The sequence below is a fragment of the Pyxicephalus adspersus genome, chromosome 1 (assembly GCF_032062135.1).
Source record: "Pyxicephalus adspersus chromosome 1, UCB_Pads_2.0, whole genome shotgun sequence".
Lineage (NCBI taxonomy): Eukaryota > Metazoa > Chordata > Amphibia > Anura > Pyxicephalidae > Pyxicephalus > Pyxicephalus adspersus.
This window is the reverse complement of record NC_092858.1, coordinates 14,554,915-14,568,672: the sequence shown is the minus strand read 5'-3', so window position 1 is coordinate 14,568,672 and position 13,758 is coordinate 14,554,915. Positions and strand designations below refer to the sequence as shown.

The window sequence follows — 13,758 nt, the reverse complement described above, 5'->3', positions numbered from 1 at the left end:
ATGGGAAGATATATGTTCTGCCGCTCTGGTCCTCAAACACTTTTCCATGTCCTCAGTCCCCAAGTGACAGTAGTCAGTGAGATATACACCTGCCTGAATGGCAAAATAGCTAATGGAATTTTTAGTTTTCCCTCCAGAAGACAGAAAGAACAATTAAAACAAACACATTTTTTAACATACTTATAACAAAGTCAAAAGGTTCAGCATACATACAAAAAGTATCAAATTACTCTGATTTAACAAAGAATTGATGTGGGATACAGTTTAAGGGTCTTCAGGTCAGTTAACATAAAACAGGAGAGTCATTGTCCAGTAAGCGATATGTGTACCATGACGTTTGGACAACCGTCGCCGCAACCCATTTTCTGCAGGAACAATAGCGATGTATGATTATTATGTTACAAAGAAACTCTCTACTCCCGTCTCCTTATCCAATCCATCAGGAACACATATCGTAATTTTTCTAGGTGACGTAAGAAGTAGGAGGTTCTACATGCATCCACTTTTGCAAATTGATCTTTTTGGCTACTAGAGACAGAATGAACAGGAACCTACCAAACTCTTTAGAAATTTGCATTCCCCGAGTCCTGGTCTTTCCAAAAAAATGGGCCAAGCTGGTGATAGCGTTATGTAACTCACTAAATGACGGTGAGCATTTATCACCCCCCTCTAAAAGTGCATCATTTTGGGACAGTTCTAGAACATGTGGTAAAATCTACTTGGACTGCATTTTAGACACTTGGTTGGCGCCAAGACAAACATGATAAAAACAGATCGGAGAAATAAATACCCCCGTAAAAATAGTTTTATTACATTTAGGAGAGCATGGAAAACAAAGTTTTTTTTTGATTAGTAGACCCATAAGAACATGTATTATCATTAAAACAGAGGTAACTGAATAAGAATTCATATTGGTTTCCTGTAATTCTCCAAAGCTGTACTCTTGCAGGGAGTTGCCTATAAACAAATTTGCAGGAGGTCAAAGCACAAGGATCGATTTATCAGTGTATTGCCATTCCTTCATTGTCCAAACTGTACAGCTGGAACAAAGGATCTTTGAAATCTACACCATATTTTATCAGGTTTCGATTTTAGGATCGGTATTTAGGGAGAATGTCGATTGAAAAGGCAAAGGCTTTATGCTTCTTTTGTGATTGCGTAGCCATTATATTGAGCAATAGGTAAAATTAAATAAGATCGTTCAAATAAGTCAATAACCAAGTAGATAACATTTTAAATATCTATTAATCTCAACAATATATATGATTGATATTTCATTTTGATTTAGGAGGAATAATGTATGCCTAGCAAGCTCCATCTCACATGTTCGCTTTCAGTTGTCTTTGGATCACAAAGCAAATAAAATGCTGACCAATAATTTAATAGTGTAACAAAACTGTCAGCAATTACAAACAGAAGAGTGCCAGTCACAAGCAAGTAAAGAAGAAGAATAAAATACATAGGGAGTGGAACCCTTTCCAAAAACGTACAATATTCCCTAATTTCACTAATGTGGTCATCATTTGATAAACATAAATATTGCCAAGTTTCTGAAAGATTAAGTCCAATAGTGTGTCATGTCAATAAGGTAGTGGAAAAAATATCAACCTCCTTAGCGCTTTCTGCCACTTTGTTAGTCAGATGAGGGTTAAAGTAGCAGTTGGTGGGAAGATCCAGAATCTGGTGGCTATCTCAGTTCGCAGCAGCCAGGTGCAGGGTGTCAGACAGCCTTTAGTTTGTGCATTCATATCCACTCAATCTTGGAGTCTGAAAGACACAATGGCGGTGTTGTTCCATTTGCAGGAGCTGTGCAGTTGGATCCACCCATCCAGTGTAATTTCATGTACGTTTGCTCTCTTTGCAATCAGCTCCCATACATCTTGCTGAGTGTTCTAGGAGGCTCTGTGATGCAAGGATGTTCTGGCTGAAGCTGGAAGAGGGGAAAAAACAAAACATATGAATAGTAGAAATGAAAATTGTGGAAAATTTATTTTCACTCCGGTTATGGTTATATGTACTGTTGGAAAGTTAAAATAATGGAAAATTTGTTGTCATACTTACCTGTAATTTTCCTTTCCTGTAAACTCCTCCTGACAGCATGTACACATGGGTAATCTCCACAGGACCCCTTTACCAAAGCAATAAAAGTAACCTCCCTCTCCTATACAGGTGTTCTGTAACAAGCTCATGACAGGATAAGGGAGGGAAACATGCTGTCAGGAGGAATTTATAGGAAAGGAAAATTACAGGTAAGTATGACAACAATTTGCCATTTTCCTGACACTCCTGCTGACAGCATGTACACATGGGATGTAACAAGCAATAACATAAAGGGAGGGAAGAAAACCACAAAACGCCACGGAAACAAAGTTACTCTTTAGAAAGAACCACTTGTCAAATGGAAGCCCCAAGTGGCTGAAGCTCCAACCTCTAAAGCTAAACGAATGTTGGATGATTTCCAACTGTTTTTTCACTTCCATAGATACTTCTGAAAATGAAGTCTATAAGGTTGCCTTTTCCCTAGTTGAATGTCTCTTGACTTCCTACAATGGAATCAAGTTCTCATGATGTAAGCATACCACATGGTAATAAAAAACCCTAGAATCCAAAATCTGTCACAGATACTGCAGTGCTCCATAGTGGATTGCTAGAGAGGCTGACTAGAACATCCACAACTATAAAACCATGGTTTTTCAGAAGGTAAAAAAATGGAGAAAATCTTCCTCATTTTCATGAGAACCTTCAGAAAATGAGTTTCCCTATGTTGAGGAATTACTTCTCAGTTGAAGTGATACACACGATAGACCTCAACCACCTGGGCGTTACACTGAGGTCTAGATTTCTGTACCAAAAGTGTTACAGGTTTTCATGAAAATATAAGAGTAGGGAAAAAGATTTCCTCATGCCAGGGTGACGGCCAGTATTTGCTGGCACTTGGACATAACTGGAGATGCAAGCAGGTCTATGGACTTAAAAAAAAAAAAAAATGTTTCTGCCCAGAGGCTACTTGTGGTTGAGAAATGATCTGCTCATATGATCACCCAACAGATTTTAGGCTGGTGGTTAATGTGAAAGAAAATTTGAAATTCTTTTTTTGTCCATAAACAGAAAACACGACTGACTTGATGGAAATAGAAATCTTTGTTCCACTTTGTCTGGTAATGAGCAGATCTGACCTGCATAAAAATAAAAGTAATGCCTTTGCTGGCAGTGTCAACCCCTTTAAGAGTCCACACCATCATTTGTGCAACTTTGTACATATGCAACAGTGTTCTAGATTTCACTGTATGGAATATTATCCTTGAATTTCTATTCCCTGCAAAGGCCCTAACTGACTTCTGATAGTTCACCTGAGTTTGCAGAATTGTCTTCTTGTGATTCTGCACTTGGTTTTGGATATTGTCAGCAAAGAACATTGTTCAAACAGTGACATAGGCAGACTCCCTAAACCACAGCAAGGATATCACTGTGACAAATGTTTATTAAACATCTTTGTAGCTGTGGAACGAGTGAAGGGTAGACAGGTGAACTGCAGGTGTTTGAAACATCTCAGACAGGAAGAATGTCTGGTGGCATTCCACAATTGACAGGCTTGTAATCTTCTGCTGGATCTATTGAAATCATCCAATGAGCCAGACTGACAAAGGTAACTGCAAGATGATCATACAAAACCTTCTAGTGTAAAAAGGATTTAAATCCTTCTGGTCCAGAAATGACCTAAATCCATGAGAGCTAATTTACTATGAAAAGTTTGGAATGGAATCCTTTTTCTTGCTCTCCTATTGATAGCAGCACCACTGCTTGTCCCATTCCTTGCATATAAGATAGAAGCACATTGCACTTCTATGAATCTCCTGGAACAGGTGTCTGAACATAGCAGGATCTCAGAAAGCCTGACAAACTCTATCCGGTAACCTTGTCAACTGACTGAAGTCACCCAGGGTGTCCGCATGCTTTTCAAAATGTCGGAAACCTGGACAAACTTGTTTCTATTTTCAACGTGTAGATGGATACATCCTCAAAAGATTTTCTTTGGGCTCTTTTTAGACGATCTGACTACAGAACCTAAGATTTTTAGGTTCTATTGCTTGAGGGTAAACAAAATTTCTTAACATGAAATCTCTTGCCTCCTGGACATTTATGTAGAAGAGCTACTAATGCCTATGCCACACCTTGGCAACTTGCCCCCTGTGATCCTCGGTATACCTTTTTCCAAATACCATCTTGGCAGCATACAGGACCTGTTTATCTTCCCCCAACAACAGGACACTAATCCGAAAAGTACTGCTGGGCAACAACCAGACCTGTTGTGGTGTAGATTCGTTTTAAGTCCCCATCTAGACCCCGAGGATCCTAAACAAAAAATAATTGGACTTTAAAGTATAAAATGTGTGACACCAATTTATGTTTTGGCTGAGTTAGCCGACATGAGAGGAAGAGATTGCACTTTGCTAGTCAGTGTGATGATCAGTAGGATAAAGGACTGGCCGCATTGCTGCCAGTGGGAAGAATGTCACCTTTACAAAGAGCCAAAACATTAACTGGTGTCAGTGTTAGCTGACCTGAGGGGCCCATATTGCAGTTAGTTGGATAAATGCCCATTTGCATTGCCACATTGCATTAAAAAAGCCTTAGCACCCATTACATCCTGGTATGCTTTCTGGGAGGGCTTTTATCCCACATCAGAAAAAAAAAACAAAAAAAAAAAAAAAAAAAACACAACACACACACACACACACACACACACACACACACACACACACACACCACTCTTAAGGTGGCGGCCATCTTCTGAATCCATCCCCTACCTGTGCTGTGGTTTTCATTCCTGTGAGGTGAGATTAGGTGAGCCAGCAACTAAAACAAGGAATATATATCTTTCCTATATATGCACCCAACACAAAACACACACATAAAACTTCCTATCAGCATAGCAGCTACAAAGAAGTAAAAACAGAAAAAGTAGTTCAAAATGGCACCTGCTGTAAGCAAGACTGTAATATACACCTAACAAAGGCTGCTACCCCTGCTGAAGTAGTTTGAAGATTAACAGTGTTATGATAGCAATTGCACCCATTAACATCTAATTATTAATAAATGTACAAGTAACCAGGAAAAAATATCCAGGGGGGTGTCCCAATGATGATAAACAGGTATGTATAATTATAGAATAAACAGAATGCTGGTAAAAACACACCCTCAGGCAGAATAGTGCTCTAAGCCATATTGTATGTACAAAAACAAAATTCTACCAAATTAAATGCAATGCCTATTATTTGAGGACAAAACTGAAATTTCTTGGAGCCATACAGAAGGGGGGCCCAGAGATACAAAGCAAAGACATTCTTTCCTTTAAACTCATCTCTACTACTACCACCTGTGCAAAGCACCGAGGAACTGTTTTGACAGCAAATGGAAACGTAAGAAAAAAAAAAACAAAAAACAAAAAAAAAAACCTTGCTTGCTGGTCACCTACCCGCAACAAAATGGCTATTGAAGCTCCATATGCTTCTATTCTTTAGGCCACTGGCTCTGTCTGTGGGTTTCCAAAGTTCCAGATTAATGTCATTGGCGGAGTTTCTCCTAGGCTTCAAGGTCATCCTCTGTTGCTTTGCCCTGGGTGGAGGTGACAATCTCTCAGCTAACTGGTCATCTAAAAGCCACAGAAGAAAAAGCAAAAAAAAACACACACAAAACACACACAAAACACACATTGTAATTCTTGGTTGAAAACATTCAAAGACCGAAACATCAGCAGACACTGTGGGCCCCTGTGCAGAACTGACTTTGGGTCTAAGCATCTGTTTATCCTGCAGTCTTTGACACTCCTCTATAGCAAACAAATATGTTAATCCTTTTCCACATCCCTGCACTCAGGGCCATAATTCAAATTTAAGGAAGTCTATCTGCCTGGTGTTCTTCCCCTGTATACTCATCTGGTATACTGGTATGGCCACCTATCAGGTGATATCCTCCATAAGGTTTTAAGGAATACCCAAAGGTATACCTCACTGTGTATGAAAAATTCAAATCTTTTGAAGACACACTGCATCAGTTGCTCCGAAGTATGCCAAATATTCCCTGTTTGGATCATAAGATAGATTCTGGATACTACCTGATGGCATGCTGGCAAAGAAATCAGTGAAAATATATTTTTATTGTATACTACGAGATAGCACAATATACAAATGCATACCTTTTTCTCACAAAGCAGACTTGAGCACAATGTTTAACTATACCAGGTGTTCAGAAATGTCTGGTATTGCAGACAGAAGTGCACCGACTCCATCTCAAGGCATGAATATATAAGCAATGAATTTTACAAGTACCTGGTAGAGAATTAAATGAACCACTCACTAAAGTTTACAATTCACTATACTCCCATTACTTACCTTCAGTTGGTTTTAGAAGCAAAAAAATAAATAAATCCAAGGATCAGTTAGACCACATCTTACTGCCCTATATCATTAGCCAGGATTTAAAATTTCTTAAAAAAAACCTCAGCTAATCATCTGACATCATTACATCCAGGTTTGATAGACCAGGCCCAGTCTGGCTTTGTACTTGGCAGAACAGCAGCATCCAATATCCACAACGTTCTGATGGTGCTAGAACACACTCTGCTACCAATGACCTTGTCGAGTTTAGAAGCTGTATTATCTCTGGACGCCGTGAAGCCCTTAGCAGAGTGAGTAGAGCGGAACTGGCTTTTTATGGTCATGGTTAGCACGAAATTCAGTGGTCACGTGGTTTCTTAAATCAGTTATTTTTCATTGAATGCAATACAAATGGATTTTGAATTTCCCGCCCCACTGGCAACGTACACACGTACCTACATCACTGGGAACTCCCCCAATGACTCATCAAGTGCAGAAAATGCCAGAGGAAAAGAGAAGGCGACAGAGGTCGTGGCGATGGACGACGGCGGATCGGGTAAGGCTGTATTTAATATTACTTCCCAAAGGTTTACCTACCAGAGTGTGACTCGGGGTTACCGCTAGGAAGGTTAATCAAACATATCGAACCCCTGGATAAATATATTAATTTTAGGCAATGGAGGTCAATTTCTCATTTATCATGATGTAAATAATTTTCTGTCGTACGTTCTTGCAACTGAAAGAAAAATGATTTCCCAAGAGCTTGCAATAGTCATTTTTGTAGCACAAAATACAAAGCTTAGTATTTTTTTTTTTTTTGTTTGCTTTGAATAGGTTTCCTACCTAACAAATCTTGGCCAGCCACAGACAAGGTGAGGTCATCTATATGGTTTCTAAGATTACTCAGAGGGAAGTCTCACTGCTGGTGCCTTGAGGCATCTGTTCCCAGGACACACAATGTGCATCCTGGTATTTATGGTATGATGGCGAGACTTCATATTTTAGCATTTACTAGGAGACAATATACAAATTCATACCTTTTCCTCAGAAATACTACAGGAGCACGGTGTATAATTATGCTATGTGCTCAGGAGTATTGCTGATCCTGCTTCATCTCAAGGCTTGCCACTGGTCTCCTGTGCCATTCAGACCAGAGGAAGCTATGCCAGATTGTCCGGGTGTTGAAAGGCTGATACATCTGGGGTGCTGCAGGCTCATGGTAGAAACCCCCATTAGTAACAGAATATTGTACACCAATTCTACCTGCATTGGGTGGAAACATTTTTCAAACTTTACAGTCCAATGGAGACAGAGCATTGGACACTCCATTGAGTTGAAGCGGTTATGCAGCTTACATGGAACTGGTAGTGAAAAGTTTCTAAAATAGCTGCATGGCCCAGGCAAGACTGCACAGCTCAGAATGCACTGGATCAAGAATAGGTGAGTGGGAGACTAAGGGAAATCAGGAAACAGGTGATATATACATATAACGAGCATGCAGTTACCATTCAACAGTACTCAGAGGAAGCTAGACACCTGAAATAAATTAGACTTACTGAACACCTTCATTCTGGGACCATCCTTCATGTGTCCTAGAATGACAAGTTGATATTCTTCATATCGGAATGCACATCCCAGTGTACCCTATGTATAGACATTTGCAACCCAACAATGGCACAGTAAGAACAAACCACATGTTGCCCTTCATCCTAAAACTTCACTGTAAACATAACCCACCAGGTCTCTTATTGGGAATGTGGCAATTTCTGGACACCTGAGCCGTATTGCAATTTACTCTTGAATACACTACTCCGTAAAAAAACCAAAGGAGCCAAAGCCAGTATTTAAGGACCATGGACAGTACCCATCATCCATGTGTATGTAAGAGGACATACTGAGGAAGGTTTTCTCATCTGGCAGCCGTAGTATGTGGTCCTTTACTGTAGGCTGGAGCATTTAATAAGGGTCCGGAGTAATACATTCTAATCTACTGCACAGTACATGCATTTCAATACTGTGGTGTCATTGCATTAATTGTCATTGTTGTGGATTTAGATGGTCAACCTTAATGCACTAGAACAGCAGTGTGAGAGTGGGCCCTTAACATGAACATTGCATACAATAGTAGAATAACTCTGCCAGTAATATTTTAGATCAGATATTTATAATGACTGGGAAGTAGGAAAGCAACCCAGGCTCCTGTTTTTTCCTGCAGTCTTCATTCATACATGACTGCATTCTTCTTTTGCATGTGACTCATCTGGGACAGGTTTTCTTTAATTCAGTAAAACTACCACATTTTTCTGAAGAGGATATTTCATTTCTTAACGTTTAAAAAAATTCAACTAATTATCTGCCATCAGTACTCCCAGGTTTGATAGTCCAGGCTGGATTTGTACTTGGCAGAAAAGCAGCATCCAATATCATCAATGTTTTGATGGTACTAGAAGACGCTAGCAACGGCCTTCTTGGGTTTAGAAGCTTTATCATATCTGGATGCCAAGAACGCATGCCACAGCATAGCGTGGGATTGGCTTTATATGGTCATGGCTAGGATGAAAGTCAGTGGTCAGTTTAGGTCGTTTCTTAGATCCGTGTACTGCAACAGTCCATTTAGCAGGAGCCCTGTCTTTCACTACACAGAGGCACCCCATATCACACCTACTTTCATATAGCCATTAAAACACTAGCCAGATCCTTATTGACACATGATCTGTTTTCTGACACCACCATTAAAAGTGAGAAAACCAAATCAGCTCCATTGGTAGAGGACTCAGTTTTTAATATCTGCAACATGATATCCCTACTGCATTTGGGACATATTCAGGCATTTGTATTATCTATTGTAAAAGCTAGTCAAATTTTTTTAAAAACCAGGGTTCCTAAAGTACTGTGGGTTTGGGTATCTACATTGAAGGTCAAGTCAGCCCCATTTAGTAATTTGAATTCCTAGGTAGGCTACACCAGGCAAACTCCTAAGATGTACTCTAAACCAAGTTCCTGATTATTAAAATTGTTGCAGTATTTTGGGAAGATGTCATTTTACAGGTATGATAAGTTTTGCATGTTTATCTTATCTACACCCACTCATTTCTATTTAATCATTCTGACATCCAAAAGTTACAATAAGCTTTTACACATTTTCTATGGAAAGAGTGGTAATGACCCTTCTAACATCTTGCAGATCTAACTAGGGATAACACCCTTGTATACCCTTGGTACACCAAGGGACTAAAGCCCTTCTTCCTAAAGATTCCTTCTCAAATAAAAATGTCCTCTTACCCCTAAGTTCTATGGTCCCTTGAGTTAGGGAAGATAAAAGATTCATTATACATTTTGAGAATTGGCTTACAACAAAATCATAGATCTTATTAGGCTTTTAATAAGCACTCTGTGAACCATACTTGATTATTAATTGCCCCAAATTCCTAGAACCAAGGAGCGGTCTGGAACACTTGCTATGGAACTGCCCTGCTGGAATACAATTTTTGGAAGCAAGTCTCCCTACATGAACATGACTCGTATTACTAGGGAGATGGAACCCTGTCCAGCTTTATTCCAAAGCTTTTCTCCTGGGACACAGATGCCAACAAAATGTAAAATATTTTGGATAGCCCATTTATTTGGATTGTACACCCTGTTGCTTTCGTTTTTGAATTTTTCCTTATTTCCTCTGTAAAAATAAATTAAATTTAAAGTTTGTCACCATGTATTTTTTGATCGCTAAAATGCAAAAAAAAAAAAAATTCAAATTGGATACCCAGAGACCCTCCCTCAAATGGTCAACTAGTTAGGCTACTTTACAAGCTGATGCCGATTGACAAGCTAGCAGTCTTTATGCAAGATAACATTTGTTTAGTATTTTTTGATGTATGGATGTTTGCTAAAAGCTGATTTGTCCTCTGTTTAGTTAAGAGAAATCAACTGTTTTGTAATACACCTTGGTACCATACTCAACTCCTACTAGGTTATGATCATCATATGATAATGCATTTTTTGTTGTTAGATCTTAAACTTGTTAATTTTACCAATTTGAGGGTGGTGAATCCAGAAATTACCATAGTTTTTGCCATCACATCCAGTTTTTACGATAGAGGGTAATCCATTTTTGTCAAAAAAAAAAAAAAACATACAATGAAAAAAATAATGAAACAATTTCTTTTACTTGAATGTACTATTTACATTTCCTTTGTTCATACAAAGCATTTGTTACTCTGACATTTGAAACATTTGAAGTTTAATTGGATAAAAGGTTAGGGTAAAAGATTACACCTATGGCTTTTCCTGGCGTGTTCAGTTTTAGAACAATCCCATGTGATGCTCCAACAATAGTCAGCCATCATATGTACATCCCATCTACCCCGATACCGTCCTTCCATGACTTTCAAATCTTGGTTGAATCATTCCACGTTGCTCATCACTGACTGAACCAAGGTTTTCCGGACAGTTAGAAAGATGGCTATGCAGAAAATGCACCTTGATGCTCATATTGCAACCAAGAATTTTGTAGCACTCCAAGAGTTTCTGGACAATTTCTGTGTATTTATTTGCCTGTGTGTTTTCAAGAAAGTCCTTAACAATGGCTTTGAATGAAAACCAATCAAGCATTCTTTTCGACTTCTGTCATTGTCCTGATGAAATGTTCATCTTTAATGAGCTGCCAAATCTGTGGACCAGCAAACACACCGGCCTTTATTTTTTCAAATGACAGGCTAGTAAATGCCAAAATGAGGTACTTGAAACAATGCTATTCGCCATTTCTTACTTCAGGGGTCATACATGCAGGCTCTGGGTATTTGCATGCACTCTGTACTTCCCAATTCAGTCCAATGGATATTGAGCATTGGACACTCCATTAGAATGAGCTGGAAATGCAGCTTACTCGGAACTGGCAGTGAAAAACATAAAAGTGGCTGCATGGCCCAGACAAGGTCAAACAGCCCAGGTTTTTCTTGATCAGGAGGAGACAATCAGAAAAAATGAAATCTGTGATAGCCAAAATGTAACTACAATGAAAATTCAGTTACCCTTTAAACCGTACTCTGAGGAACCAAGAGACACTAACATAGAATAGGCTTACCTAAATCCTTGACTCTACAGGTATTCTTCCCTTGTCTCTGAATGACAACATACATTCTCCATAGCACACTGCACAGCCAGGTGTTTCTTATGTATGGCCATCACACCACATAATCCAGCAATTGCACAGCAAGTACTGACTAGAACGCCAAACCACATGGTGTCCTTCATCCTAACACCACCAACAGCCACCTGGTCTCATATTGGGAGTGGTTTTGGCTTAGGTGTGCACAACTGGACTGCGGTTAACTCTTCCACAGATTGCTCTTTAGGAGGAAGGTTTCCTCATCAGACAAAGTGGTAGTATGTGGGCCTTATTATTGGGCTGAAGCATAATTTATTAAACGGGTCAACTTATACTTCATTCTGATCTCCTATACAGCACATGTTTTTGCATGCTTTGGAGTCATTAATTTACATGAACAGTTATGCAGTGTGAGATGCTGCGTCATCAAAAATGCTGCCCGGCCATTGTTTTGGATCGTTCTACAATAATACAACTTCCTAGAACAGCAAGGTGAGAATGTGCTCTAAATGTGAACATTGTATATAATTTATACCATATTAGAATACTTATGAGTGCAGAAGGGCATCTGATCTGCTTGGGCAGCAATGCACCTGCAGAACATACAGTAAAGTCTAGCAGCACTTGGCATACACACTTTCTTAGTCAGAGATACATCAATTTATGAAAACAAAAACAAGGGTTGCATCAAAGGATGAGGGATACAGGGCTAGTTTTGACTGTAGTAAAAAAGGCCTCCACTGGAGAGCTTCTTGCACATACCGGGAGTTGTTTAAGCAGAACCCAACTCCTTTTATGTGAGAGATGTCCTCAAAGCCACTGGATCAGCACTGGCCAGATAAGCTGAAATTTACCATCAACCAAAAAAAGATACTGGAAGCGGTAACCCCAAGTCACACTCGGGGTAGGTAAACCCTGCGTAAATAAAGCACTTTCCTGGTCCACCGGAGTCCTCCATCACGATACCCGGCTTTCATCCTCTGCACCTGATGAGTCACCGGGAGTTCCCGGTGACGTTGGTGCGTGCGGACATTATGTTTGGGGCGTGGCGGGAAATTCAAATCATTTGTATTGCATTCAATACAAAATAACTGTATATTATTTTTTGTGTCAAAAAATATATATTTGTATGTGTAAAAGCAGTCAGTACATGTGTAAAAGTGGTTACTAAACCAAATTTCATATTTTCACATTAAGGGGGGCCATTTCAAGAAAAGGGTTGCCAAATTTGTTAGAGACTCCCATGGCAATGAACATTAGGGTACCCTCAATTAGTGCCCTAAATATAAACTTGCTCATTGAGAAAACTTCACGATTGCATTTGGACTGGTGAGGTTACAATGCGGGTACCCCTTACCTATGCTATAGAACCCTGCCAGTACCGCTCACTGCCACCTGTAGTCAAATCTGCAGTGTGATGGACTTAGCAAGTGGTGAGGTGCCTGGTACACAAGCTGATTTACTTACCATCTGTGGCCCTCAATTTTTCTGAGACAGAGGGATGTTTGCAAATGGAAGTATGGGTCCTTTTTGTCCCCCCCCCCGACTAAATTTTATACTCATCATATAAAGTTTCCCTATCACACATAGCCATTACTTTACTCCCTATGAGCCCCACTTTCTCTGTAAATAAAGGGAACTGCAATTAAAGGACTCTTGGTGCCATAGTGATGAAACTTTGGAGGGAGTTAGCCACATACCAAGATATGAAAAACAATACCGGTCAGACCTGTCACATAATGCTGGATACTTACTTTGTGTAAATCCTAATTTCTATAGAATGGGGAGATGTAGGGAGCTGAAGATGTAGCAGAAAGAACATGTTGCCCCTTTGGCTATCTGTCACATGAATTGCATTTCTCTGGATGCATCCATTGCAGAGTTATTCGGGTACAAAGAAGGTTAGCCACCCCCTATAACAGACAGGAGACATTGTATGGTGTCTGCTTTTGGCAATTGTGAATGAACAGCAATATGACAGCTTTAGTTTTGTATCTTTCATTAACAAAATTATCAAATGGCGAGTGCAGAATTTCTTGATTTGTCATCTTTTCTTTGGTGTATGTACATTATGGTAACTAGAAACATTTTGATTTACTTTAAATTAAAAATAGTTTTAAACATACATCTATTGTTGTTTGCATTGTGTGCTGTGAGTTTTATCTCAATGTCATCAGTGGCCCCCAGATGAAAAAATGTTGGGCACCACTGGTCTGCACAAATACAACTCACTAAAATTAAATAAATGGCTCTAAAGGTGACCGCTACACACAGTTG

At 39.4% G+C, this 13,758-nt stretch overlaps 1 long non-coding RNA gene across 1 annotated transcript; it reads right to left on the bottom strand.

The window, feature by feature from the left end:
* Nucleotides 1-815: 815 nt before the first annotated feature.
* Nucleotides 816-13,390, bottom strand: LOC140342991 (uncharacterized). The gene is made up of 3 exons (XR_011923226.1): nt 13,236-13,390; nt 5,477-5,653; nt 816-1,930 (listed from the first exon to the last, which is right to left on the bottom strand). It is a non-coding gene; the product is annotated as an uncharacterized lncRNA (long non-coding RNA).
* Between the last annotated feature and the right edge of the window lie 368 nt (nt 13,391-13,758).